Below are 11,118 nucleotides of genomic sequence, written 5' to 3' on the forward strand. Positions count from 1 at the left end.
GAACATTACAATATAGGAGATCCTAGATTTAATTTATAGAAACTACAGTCACCAAGTCTAAAGAGTGGGCAAAATATTTTAGGGCGCTCCATTTTAGTGTTATGTCATCCACTCAGCAACATGTAGTGCTGAGTGCTGATGGTTTTAGTGCTTAGCTTCCTTTCTTTTTCACTCGTCTGTGTCTGCTCTGTCATTCTCTGTCCATCACACTCATATTTATGCATGTAAATTTAGCAATATCAAAAGAGAAACTTAAAGAAGTTCCCATAGTAATTAACGAATATTATTATCCCTGTTTATGTCACCTCTGTTAATCAGTCAGTGAGTCAACAATGAATATTGAGCCTTGTCTGTGGAATGCCAAGCGCTGCTGTCGCTGTTGGAGAAAACATCACTGAGCAAGGTGAAGCTTCTGCTGTCCATGAATTAACACCCTTGAAGGGAGATGTGGTGGAACAATGCTTCTCTATGACTACTCAGGCTCTGGTCTCAGAAACCTGAGAACGTGTTCATTTACCTAGAAGAAGGAGGTTCAGGCTGCAGGCTGAATTTAGTTGCTGATTTGGCAACCATAAAGCAAGGTGGTAGATCTGGTGTATCCAAATGGGGCCATGAAAGAGAAATAGAGGTTCTATAAAGGAGACTGAGTCAGAGGGAGAGACAAGGACAGGAGAAGCACCCAAGGACATGCTGTCATGGTTTTGGATAGATGACACAGGCATTTAGTATTTGAAGAAAGCCAGGAATCCCTCTCCCCAGCCTATACAAAGACAGCATCTGACCTTCTGTCTTTATCCTTTGAACCCACTTTGGGCTTCTTAACTTGTAGTAGTCATTTCTTACAGAGGCACTAAAAACTATTAAAATGAAATAGCTAAATTAGCACACAAATAGCAGAAAAAGGAAGTAACTAGGATTATTTTAGCTCCAGAACAGTGCACAATGGAGATAAATAAGGCGCTGTGGTAAAAGCTTCCCTTCCTCCATTGTGTCTCCCTTCACTCCTCCTTTCCTGCTCTATAGAAAATCCAGAGTCAGTGTGGTTCCCTGGCATCCTTCAACCTTCTTACTATGCTCAGCGTTCTGTTCTGTTGGGTCCCTGAAGAGTGGAGCTCTTGTCTTTATATCTGCCTTTCTGGATTGTTCTTCATTTTGTTCACCCCCAGCATCTGGTCACTGAACGAGAAAAAAAGGATGGCTTTTCAGGGAATCCAAGTGTGTGTTCATATAAAGAGTAAAGCAAAGACTGCCTCCGAATGTTATCTTCCTCCGTTGTCTTTCAAAAGAATGAAACTGAAGATGGTGGATGGAGGTTTTGAAAAGATGGAGGAAGTATGGCACAGGGTTAAAAAAAAACATCAAGACAAAGACAAGTGCTGAGACCTACATGGTTTTGGCTTGACCTGACCTGGGCAAAAAAGGATTGAAGAAAGGACAGGCAAATTTTCAGAAGTGCTGGAACCAAGTGGCTGTGCATTCTATTGGAGACACAACAGTAGCCTGGAATCACAGTGTATATATTAAATAGCCCTGAACGAGGAGGCTGGCTTCTTATATATAGCTGACCAAGGAAGAGGTAGGTCAGCTAAACATAGTAGGAGATCTCTGTAAAGAAGAAAATTCCTTTTGAAGACATCTGGGCCAAGGAAGCTGTGGTTGAGAGTTTCTGCATACACCGTTTAGTTAAAGGTGAATTCTTAGTAACATCTATGCTTGGACCAGAGAAAGGCTTTGGCATTCCTCTGAGTCTGACCTGGGGAAGGTGTCATTCCTCTGAGCCTAGCATGGGGAAGGCCTTGCCTTCTTGTGGGTCTGAGACATTGAGATCCTTGACATGACTGTGCTCATGTCAACAACACACACTGACACAGGATTTCATCTGCTCCCTGCAGACAACTTTTTCCAAAGGCAGTTGTTGGGACAGATGCTTATTTGTATATGAATTTGCCATAGTATTAGTTACTTTTATCATTACACTGTAAAAGTACCAGCATAGGCAACTAAAAGAAGAGGGTTTATTTTGGCACCTGGCTTGAGAATGGATATAGTTCTTCATGACAGGAAAGCAAGGCAGTGGAAGCTTAAGGCAGCCAGTCACATCGTGTCTGAAGTCAGGAGCAGGGAGGCATTAGCTTGCTCTCTCCTTCCTCTTTTTCATTCAGCATGTGACCTCAGCCTATAGAGGACTGTATCAGCCCAGAAGAAAGCAGGGCTGCTGTAATTGCATGGTCACTATCCCTAGTCAGCTACTAACTGTGCCCCGTTTATTTTAATTACAAAAACATTCGGGTGGGTCTTCCCTCTTTGGTGAAATCTCTCTGAAGAATTTCTCAAAAATACACCCAGAGCTGTGTCTACTAGGTGATTCCAAGTCTTGTCAAACTGACTATGCAAAAATCACAGCCTCTACCAATTTCATTCATTCAATCCTATTTCATCCCCAGTCTAGGGAGAACTGCTTTGGGGCAGTCTGGGACAAAAGGTCAGTCCTGTTTCTATGGTATGTGGAAGTACTGTATTTGTTCATATGGTGGTGAAGCTCAGCAACTTTATTGAGACTCTATGAAATTAAAATATTTGTAGAAAATCACACAAGCAATCAGTGGCAGGCCAGCACCAGAAGCCAACCTTTTGCATCTAAACGGCCATTTCTTTTTATTAGGGACTGAGCAATAAAACGTCTGAGCAATGAGAAATGAAGCAAATTTTAAGCCCCTTGGAATAGCTATGTATGATTACTCCCACCTATCCTTGAGTAGTTAATGATGTATAATAATTCAAGTTGGAGTGTCTACTAACTATCTGTCCAACTGGTCCACTCTTGGAGTCACAAAGCATTGACCTCATGGACCCAATTAGAAACACCAACCGTGAACTGATGCTTCTCAACCCATCAGTGATCTCTCACTAATTCTACTTAAAAAAAAAAATTAAAATGGCCTTTCCTACAACTAATTTGTAACCCACCTCCTAATTACCAGAGTGAAATCAAAGTCCCAGCAATCACATGTTGTCCCCTTTGTCTGTGACAGGAATTACAAAATAATGCGACGGAGTGGAGCGATCTCCGCTGGTGTCCCTGAAGCTGCGACAGTTAATTTCCAGTCCTGGGTCGACATGACTGTGCTTGCCTAACTTTCAGTTTGCCTGGGCATCATAGACGCCAGCAAGCAGAATCTTAAAGGTGATCTGGCCCAGTTCTCTCATACGGCTGAGGAAACTGTGGCCCACAAACGGTAAACAGCTTCCACAGTGGGAGTAATAGGTAAAGAGAATATGTACTAATATGCTAATACGTCTCTGCTTCCAGCCCTGTGTTTCTTCTGTCCTCTCAAGTTGCCCATCGGCCTCATATATGCCATTCTCTTCCCTTACTTTCTGCTTTCAATTCGGTGCTCAGGCTCCCTACGCTGTCCACTAGAAGATTTATGACTTACATTTGAGAAGGCTCCTGCCTGATTCAGGAGGAAAGTACCCATCTGAGTGAGCAGAAAACTACGGTGGTTGTTAAAACACCTAAAAAGATCCCGACATGTTTGAAGGCTGGAATGCAAGAAGAGCCCTGTTAGAACATAGGATGCTATTTGTTTATCCACTCTGAAGATGAAGGTAGACACGAAGCATGGGGCAGTTTGCACTGCAGTGAGGAACGTGCTGGGTTTATTGGTCTTCTTTTCAGGATGCCCTCCTTGTTGTATTTCTGCTTGTCCCAAGTACACTGTCTACAGCCCAGGCTGCAGAACAAGAGTCTTAAAACACCAAAGAAGAGATTTTCCTGGGGTTATAGTAGAAACTGTGATTTTATTTTTCTTTTTAAAGGTACTGATCAAAAGGCGTAGTAAGCTGTGAACACTGCAGATCCACTAGCAATACTGCCAATTAATCTTTACTTGGACCTTTGAAAACACTTCTTTGCTTTCAGGGTGTTCTAACTCATGTCAATAATTTTTTGGAACTCCAAAATTAAAATTTTCTGTTGTCCCCATAATCTAAAAATAATGTTCCTAGCAATAAACTGTTACTATCATGATTTTAAAAAGCTATTTAGTAGTGATTTGAAGTCAGAAGACACTAAAATTTCCCAAATAAAACTTATCACCAATTCCTTTTCAACATTGCCTCATTACTCATTACCATGAAAGACAAATTTAGTGGGGACAAGACATGCATTTTTTTAATACAAAGTGGAATTCCACACTGCTCTTGGGACCCTTGATGGTTACTAGAAGCCTTAGTGTTCAACAGGGCAGAAAGCAGCTAAACTCTGTAGCTTCCAAGGATGAGGCTTTCTGGCTCCTCCACCAAGCTGTTGTGTAATGTTTCCTGACATGACTTACTTCAGAGAATGTATTCTGAATAATATTTAAAATAAAAGACATAGGTGGATAGATCAGGCTTCATTCTTCCCTAGTACCTAGAGATCAAGGGTTTAATGAGTCCATTAATTACTCCATCCAATTTATAATAGCCATTTCTTTAACATATGGGAAAATTTGCACATAAATTTAAACTTCGAGTTTATTTTGTTATTTTACTGTGTGGCTTGTGTTTTTGAGCTTAGACTGACAATGAATGGAGAGTAGTTACAGTAACTCATAACATTCTTATTAAAAATTTACTGGTAACTACTTATACTCTCAGTCCTAGAGCAAAGGAGCCTTCCAGGAAGTTCTTCGTGGGAGGGGGTGAAAATTGGAAGATTAACTGGAGGAGGAAGGGGCCTGCACTCAGAGAGAATGCACATCTTCTTCGGGGAGTCCAATGAGTTGATTGGGCAGAAAGTGGTCCATGTCCTAGTAGAGGGACTTGGAGTGGGTGCCAGCAATGGGGAGAAGTTAGGTGAAAGGGAAGCTGGCATCACTGAGAAGATTGCTTTTGAGCAAACCAAGGTCATCACAGATAATGGGAAGGACCGAAACAAAGTTGCACTGGACTGTGAACCTGGGCTCTTGGTACCGGCAAGACTGCAACATCTCAGCAGACCCAAGAAGTACACAAGAAGCTCAGGGATGGCTGAAATCCAGTGTCTCTGATGTGATGGTTTTAGAGCACATGCATCATTCATGGAGATTCTGTGACTGGAGCAACCTGCAAAGAGCTGGCAAGCCAGTCCGATGGTTTCCTCATGGGTGGTGCTTCTCTTAAGCCTGAATTCGTGGACATCATAAATGCCAAATGCTAAGCACTGCCCATCTGTGGCCTAATCCACACTGTACATTCCCGAATCTTTTACACCTCCCTAAAATGGTTGGTACCAGGCCACTCTCTTTACCACTTACAATGGTTAGAATGAAATATGTCACCAAAGTGGCCTCCTGGCTGAGGGGTGGAAGGAGCGCAGAACTGACTGTCCCTTCAAGCTCCTAGCAAGGCCAGGAGAGTGAAATGTCCTTCTTTTCCCTTCTAGGTATATATTAAGGCCAGATCCTCTTTCTGTAAGAGACCAGGGATGCTCTGGTCTCCCACAGGGCAGAAGCCCCAGTAGTAGTGAACCATTCTACATGTAAGGGAAAATAAACACCCACCCCTAAGAGAAACATTCTGGTAGCCAGCGACTGTTCTTAATATCTAAATTTAGATTAAGAATAGGGAATGTTGAAATTGACACCTTTATTATGGATTTAATTTCCTGACCCATCACCCACTTCTCTATGTTTCTCTTTCACTTAGGTCTGACAAACCATTTTACACAGTAATTTTGAAGGGAAGGATCAAATATATTGGTCCACTTCCAAAGTGTTTAGATGGATTTAAAATCTGTTTATTAAGTCTGAAGATCAATGAGTGGCAAGAATTGACTCAAATCTTATGTATGTAAGTGCAAACAGTTTCCTTGCTCTAGAGAATATATAAGTATTTTCCAACCTTTAAAGCTGACTAGCAATATTCATGGCTGATTTAGAAAGTCAGCTTTTATATCCGGAGATCTGGATCAAGGCTTCTCACATAGTTAGTATCCCAGATGCAGAGGATGGTCACACCACGAATAAGAACCCCCTCCTTTTTTGCTGGAATTTCACCTTTCAGCATGAAGTCCTCAATTCAACTGCAACAGCACCAGGGGAACTTGCTTCAGATATAAAATCTTGGGCCTCACCTGCTGAATCAAATACTCTAAGGGTGTCTGAATTTTAATATGTCTTTTAGGTGAAACTGATAGGGGATTCTCAGGGAGAGAGGTCACTTTTATTATATAGTATAAAGGCACATTTGGACACACATTTGTGTATACATCATAAATAGCCATGGATATACTGCTAATAGGCCACTTGTTTTGAGCTAACACCTCACTCAAGTGATACAATGGAAGGAATACAAACACCAGTGGCCTTGGCAGCATGCAAACCCAGCTACTGAGAGAGGAGAGAGGGAAAAGTTTTAACCTTTGGAAACACTGGCTGCTGTTCTTCCCATTCCCTAGTGTCTTAGTTTGGGTTTTTTTGCTATGAAGAGATACCGTGACCAAGGCAAGTCTCATAAAGGCAGATATTTAATTAGGGCTGGCTTATAATTTCAGAGGTTTAGTCCATTATCATCATGGTTGGGAGCATGGCAGTGAGCAGCCAGAATTGGCACTGGAGGAGTCAAGAGTCATACATCTTGATCCAAAGGCAGCAGCCGGGGACTGTATTTTGCAGGCTGCTAGAGGGAGACTGAAATTTCACACTAGGTAGAACTTGACCATAGAAGATCTCAAAGACCTCAAAGCCTGCCCCATAGTGATGCATTTCCTCCAACAAGGCCACACATTCTCCAAGGCCACACCTACTCCAACAAGGACTTACCTACTCTAGCAAGGACATACCTACTCCAACAAAGCCACTCCCCAATGGGACGAGCATTCACATGAGTCTATGGGGGCCAAACCTATTCAAACTATCACACCTAGCAAGTGTGCTGGCTGGAACTGAGAGGCAAAGCATATTTGGGGGTGTCAGTTCTGCCTTCTCAGGCTGCCAGCTCTCGATGTCTCTGTTCAGTGACATCGATGTTTGTAGCGGCACAAAACCTGAACTCTGTTACTCTGCTTAGAAACCTGCTCCTTGGAGAATCTCAATTCTAGACTCTTCCGTGAGCTGAGCTTTTTGCAAGGTTCTTTTACAATATCATCCCACCAATGTGAAGCTTAATTTTTCTGCTCATTTATTCTGTTTATGACTTCCTAACACAAGCTACAATGGGTTGTATCCTTTCTTCTTACAGCATAGTCCAGGCCGGCCTGCAGTTCCTGGCAATTCTTTCGCCTCCCAAGTGCTGCAATGACACTCATGAACTACAATGTCTGTCTGGCTGATTTTCTAAGAATGTTTTGCATAGTGCTAAGATGTTCATGTCATTTAACATAATTGCATTAGCGGTGTATACTACTAGCCTGCCCATTTTAGAGATGGGAACACTGGAGCTCTAAGAAGCTAGCAAGTTATCGGAGTTGAAATAGCTGTTAGCATTGAGATGTAAGCAGTCTATATTTAATACCTATGTTAATAGTTCATTATTAATATTCATATTAAAAGTTCTATAAAACCTTTATTTATCAAGTGCTTATAGTACAGCTGAAGTCTATACGGTATGTATTAGATTTCTCTTTACACTTGAATCTTCTTAATAGTAATCCATCATGATACTTTATGCTATTGCACGGCCTTAGTTTCTGTGTGCTTTTGTACCCTCAGTTTAAAACAACATCCTACCCATCCTGAAAGCTAGAGTTGGTAATCTTGTAAAGATGGGAACTGGGAGAACATTCTTTTGGCTCCATGTTTGGAATAAATGTACAGCATAAGATATAGCAGCAATGGTGACTCACCACATTAGTAGAAGATAAAACACAGAGCAAAGCATGGGGAAAGGCAAGTCAAAGCAAGGCAATGAACATTCTTTCAGGGACTAAGGACAAGAAACAACATTCCCATGATAGGGTGCAATTCATTGCTGGAGACTCCAGGTGAGAATCCCAGGCAAACCAAAGAGTATGTACTTTACACTCCGAATTTTAGTGAGTGACTCACACATCAGACTCTTCAGCTGAAAAGAAAAAGAGCCCAGAGAACAAGGTTGCTGGCTGCCAGGGGAATGTTCTCTGGGACAGGTCTCCTGGTTCATGTCTCCTCCTTTACCACCTGATCTTAGTACCTGCAAGCAGCTCTCCTCCACTAAGTTTGCTTGTACTTGGGATTTCTATGTAATTTTTTTGTCCTCTATTTGTCATTTAGCAATGACTGACAGTGATACTAGAATTCTTATGGGGGAAACATTCAGTTATGTTTGGGGGCACTGCGGGTCTTTGATAAGCAGTGGAAGTGTGCTGTAATGAAGCAGGGCTTTGCCATCAGCGGTTTCACTGGTAAACCTCATCAGATAACCCTCATAGGTCAACTCCTCAATTGCACATTTTAAGCAAAGGGCTCAACGGGGCACAAGAAAAACGCTTTGAATGATTGTCTGTAATCTTTTTAATGCTATGTTTTCCCCAGGATAACACCTAATTGCTTTGTAAATGGTCCTGTTTTTTGCCTTTGACAGTCATGCATGGAAGGCAATTATAGAGTTCTTTTAATGTGTAAAATACTTTCTTAGCTCTATTTCTTTCAGTTTTTATTTATGCTTCCAGTCCTAAAACTCCTATAGCTTACAGTTATCACTTCTTGTCTTCTGCCCAGGTATGTCCTTCGTTCCTTGAGATTCTCGTGTTCTGAGGAAGTGGGGAATTACTGGTTGACCGCAGGAGTTCCGCTCATGCTGCTCGCTGGCAAGAAAGGAGAGAGTGCTCATGTAATTGATGTAACTTTCAAGGCTCAGATCTGCTTCTGAGAGGGAACACAGCCTTGGGTAGTGGATTCAGAAGCTATGAAAGCAATTTTTTTTTCCTTAGGAAGACAAAGAATGTGTCAAAGTCACCTTCCTAGAAGCTATTAATTCTTAATTGCTGTCCAAATTTCAGACGGTGGCAAAGCACCCCTTTCCTCTTAGCAGCAGCATGCTTTGAGGCGCCTGAGTGGCCTCTGCACTCCACACCTGTAGGCAGGTCTTAGACCTCAGAATTTCCACTCATTCCAGTGCCCTGGTTCCCCTCTCCTCAGTTCTTCTAGCTAAAAACCAAGCTTCCTTCTTAGCTCTTCACACTTAATTATTCTGCCTGCTTTAGCTCATTTGTCTGTGAGCCAATCTTTCACTGATTTGAAGAGCTCATACAAAAATAAATTTTTTTTTTGGGGGGGAGGAGGAGGTCTTGCTTTCATAATTAAAAAAGCCTTTGGGATTATTTAAGATGTATTATTTTACCTTTTCTTATAACGTAAAACAGCATTTGCTTTCTTTCCTGTCCTCTTTCTTGGTGATTGGACAGCAAGGACTGACAATATTTTAATGTGCTTCAAAGCAAAAGTACAATTGTTATGTTACCTGCACAGACACCATATTGTAAGAGGTACTTGGGTGTTTTTTTTTTTTTTTTTGTTTTGTTTTTTAAAATTATCTTTTCTTTTATTGAAACTAGATTTTTTTCATACAATATATTATGATTATAGTTTTTGTCCCCCCCATGCCTCCACACCCTTTTTGTCTCTCCTTAGAAAACAATCAGGAATCTAACAAATAGATACAAAATACGACAAATCAGAAACAAACAAGTCAGAGAGTCTGACAAAAACAACCAAGAAAAAGAGCCAAAGAAAAAGCATGAGAGATACATACGGATTCAGAGATACACATGTTCACACACTCAGGAATCCCATAAAAAAACTCAAAACTAGAAGCTGTAATATATACACAGACCTGTAAGGTCGGAAACAGGCAAACAAGCCAAGTCCTGATTTAACATTATGAGACAAAGAGCTTCCAAGGATGCCGTTGAGCTCACTTAGTGTTGGCCATCTACTGCTGCATGTGGGTTTGTTTCCCCAGTGAGACTCCCTTGGGGAAAAGTGACATTTCATTCCCAAGTGGTTATCAGTTGGAGATTGCTTCCAGGTTAGGTATGGTGTCATGTGTCTACTTTTCCTTTCACTCCAGGACTACCCCTGGGACAGATTTGTGCAGGCCTTGTGCATGATGTCTCAGTCTCTAGGACTTCATATGTGTGGCCACCCTGTTGACTTAGAGGTCCTCCCTCCCTCTTCTCCCCTTGTGCCCCTTCCCTAGTCCACTGATAAGGGAGGTCCTCCTCCCCTTCTATTTGACTCTAGCCTATTGGCTCTCATCAGGACTGGTTGTATTGTCTTCCTCTGTGGCCTGGCAAGGCTCCCTATAGGGGGAGGTGATCAGAGAGTCTGTCACTGAGTTCATATAAAAAAGAGCCCTTGCTCTTCTTACTAGGAAGCCCACTTGGATACTGAGTCCTTGGGCTACATCTGAGCAGGAGTTTTAGGTCCTCTCCATGCATTGTCCTTGGTTGGGGTATCAGTCTCTGCAGGGCTCCCAGGGTTCTTTTTCTTTTTCTCTTTCTTTCTTTCTTTCTTTCTTTCTTTCTTTCTTTCTTTCTTTCTTTCTTTCTTTCTTTCTTTCTTTCTTTCTTTCTTTTGGCTCTGTTGGTCTCCTTTTGGAGCTCCTGTCCCCTCCAGGTCTTTTTATCTCCCCCTTCTTTCATAAAATTCCATGCCCTCTGCCCAAAGTTTGGCTATGAGTCTCAGCCTCTGCTTTGATACCTCGATCCGTAGAGTCTTTCAGAGGCCTTTTGTGGTAGACTCCTGTCCTGTTGCCTGTCTTCTCCTGCTTCCAATGTCTATCTCATTTGTTTTTCTGAATGAAGATTGAACATCTTCTCTAGGGTCTTCTCTGTTTTTTAGCTTCTTTAGGAGTATAGTTTTTATTAGGTTTATTCTATATTATATGGTTAATATCCACTAATGAGTAAGTATATACTATGTGTGTCTTTTTGCTTCTGGGATACCTCACTCAAGATGATCTTTTCTAGTTCCCACCATTTGCCTGCAAATTCCATGATTTCCTTGTGTTTAATAGTTGAGTAGTATTCCATTACGAAAATGTACCACAATTTCTGTATCCATTCCTTCATTGAGGGACATCCAGGTTGTTTCCAGCTTCTGGTTGCCACAAACATGGGTGAGCAGATGTCCTTGTGGTGTACTTGAGCGTCTTTTGGATATATGCCTAGGAGTG

General features: G+C 41.8%; 1 pseudogene; it reads left to right on the plus strand.

Annotated features, from left to right (window-relative positions):
- The first annotated feature begins 4,279 nt into the window (after positions 1-4,279).
- On the plus strand, positions 4,280-5,182 carry LOC110551063 (triosephosphate isomerase-like; annotated as a pseudogene).
- Positions 5,183-11,118: the final 5,936 nt, after the last annotated feature.

Source organism: Meriones unguiculatus, chromosome 19 (assembly GCF_030254825.1).
Source record: "Meriones unguiculatus strain TT.TT164.6M chromosome 19, Bangor_MerUng_6.1, whole genome shotgun sequence".
In the NCBI taxonomy this organism is placed as follows: domain Eukaryota; kingdom Metazoa; phylum Chordata; class Mammalia; order Rodentia; family Muridae; genus Meriones; species Meriones unguiculatus.